Raw genomic sequence first — 2651 nt, forward strand, 5'->3', positions numbered from 1 at the left:
CCGTGCATGTGCCGGATTCCCGCAAAGCTCCCCCACATTTGTCTCTTGAAAACTGTAATTCATACATTCGGAATGCTAAATAGATTTATCTAGGTTTTCGTTAGATGACAAAAGGGATCCAGACGTATTTCAACATTTCAGGGGCTGGCGTTGGAGATGCCCTAAGACACCTTAATGAGCAGGGGGGGTCAATTCCTGGTTCCGTCCCTTGTGGGAGGAGAACAACGAGGCCCGCGAGGCTGCCAAGGATAGTGGCGTCGAAGATCTTGCTGCTCCGCTTCCAGAGGCTGGAAGCCGATGTGACGGTCTCGGGCGGCAAGGCAGGCGTGACTACTATGCCTAGCGTCATGCACGGGTGGCTCCTCATTGTACATTGAGCCTGTCATTAGTAACATTATAATACCAATGAGAGAGCGTGCTGGTGTATTGCACCCATTACTACTAGTACTAGTGACATGCACGTATTGATGATCACGGAAGCACTTTAAACGTTCTCTTAAAAAGTAGGACACGTATAATTAGAAGTAGGAAACTATATAAGGTGAAAATTGATCATGCCATCAATTCTTTTAAGCAAAAAAGTGTAGTGAGATATTTTATTTTTATGAAACGGAAAACGTAATGAGATATAGAGCATGTTATATTACATGCCCAAATATAACGCATATTAAGGTAAAATTGAAGCCTATATATATCCTCGAAATAGGCTTTCGTCCCCCTATACTAATATAGCAACAAGCCTACATATATGATGTCAATATTTTCATAAAACCATAATAACCAAATTTCTTTGGATCATAAATACTTGGGAAACTAATAAGACCTAAATAAACATGCAATTTACTCATAACACTTACATCTATGTAGTCGTAGTTAACCGAGCAGAGACAAGAACAAAACGGGCCAGTCCACGTTCACAGGCATGGCTTCCAAACCTATGCCGCCGGGGAATTTTTCCACTTCCGTTCTTAAGTTTGCGATATCAACCCTTCGCACACACCATGAATTGTCTACAATGAGAAAAGTTCCACCCTTCTCTTCAGGCCACATGCGTGCACAAGGGCGAATCCCAACATTGAACTTGATGCCCTTGGTGTAGAGCCAGACTCCACTTTCCCGTGTCCACATCTCTATGATGTCAAGTTCTTTGCGCTGGCGAAACATGGCGAGAGACCCATCCGCAGAGACGCCGAGAATCGGCAGCATCTTGCCATTATAGCCATATCTGTGCACAGGGCCCGAGATCTCTGTCAAGGAGATGAGATAGGTCTCGGCGCTCACGTCTAAGGAGTAATATTTTGGTGAGGCTCCGGCTTCCGATAAGTACCAGGCGAGCCAGTGCACCACGCCACGACACACGACGGGGTTGTCATGTTTCTGTTGTAGCATCGAAAAGCCGCCCCTGCTGATCCCCGACATCTTGTCGAAACACTTTGTGGGTGAACCCCAGGTAAGCTCTGCGGACGAGAAGGTGTAGAGGTTGCACTCCTCGCTGTGGTCGCCCTTGTGGCCGCTGACGACAAGGGTTAGCAGCTTAAAAACCGCCGAGTAGTATCCCAGATCCAGAGACGACGGACGTTTCGCTTCCAAGGAGGAGGATGGATAGTCTTGAGCGGCTAAAATTGTGCAGCTGATGGAGGAAGCTTCACACCTGAGCCGCAGCTCGGGAAGCATGTTGCAGGTGCCGGCGGGTAGGTCGCAGACGGCCATGTGGACCGCATTGCCGCGGACACCGCGGAAGAGGCGCACGACGACTAGGCCATGACGCGCGGCAAGCGGCTGGGCACCGTCCAATAGGCCATCCGGCTCGCATGATAGGAAGTCGGTGAGGAGGCGGGGGCGGGCACCGAGCATCGATTCCAACGGCGGGACAAAGAGCGGCGGGTAGGGGGAGTCGATGTCCTCCTCGTCGCGTCGCTGCTGAATCAAGTAGCCGAGGTGGGAGGACGGGCGTCCACCGTTCTCCGTCCAGCAGCGTTTGAGGAAGGCGCGGTCGGCGATGAACGCGCGCCACTGCTTGCTCGCCGCGGCGCAGCGGAACAGGGCGGCGGAGTCGGTGGAGACGCGGAGGAGTATGTCGAGGATGATGTCGTAGGGGAGCGTGGCCGCCGCTGTATCTTCCATGACCGGTTTGATTTTTTTTTTTAGGCTCCATGATCGGTTTGTTGTGCGAGAGGCCGAGGCTGTAACTCAGCTGCATACACGTACGGCCCAAAGCCGTAGAAAGTCGGCACAAGGAAGCCCATCACGACGTTCGGAAACGGAACTCGTTTCCCTTCATGACAATAAGAAAAAGAAAAAAAAGAAACGGAACTTGTTCAGCATCTCCATCTCGCCGAGAATAAAATGAAATCCACCGAGTCGCATGCCCTCCTCTCGCTCGCTCGCTCGCTCCTTCAACGCCGCGGATGGAGCTTTAAAAGAATTGATTTTTGAAATAAAATAAACGGCCGTTTTCGTATAGCACACAACTTGCACGCGCGCGAAAAACAAGTCCAACCAACCGCCCTTGACATGTTTCGTTTTGTGCGTGCAAAAAAAGAAAAGAAAAAAAAAGGCTCCAATTTCTTTTCTTCAACACAACAAGAGGGCTTAAGTTTCTTTCTTCAGCAAACCCTCTCGACGCACCCCCACTGTCGGGTCTACATAAA

The sequence above is a fragment of the Triticum aestivum genome, unplaced genomic scaffold (assembly GCF_018294505.1).
Source record: "Triticum aestivum cultivar Chinese Spring unplaced genomic scaffold, IWGSC CS RefSeq v2.1 scaffold86462, whole genome shotgun sequence".
Lineage (NCBI taxonomy): Eukaryota > Viridiplantae > Streptophyta > Magnoliopsida > Poales > Poaceae > Triticum > Triticum aestivum.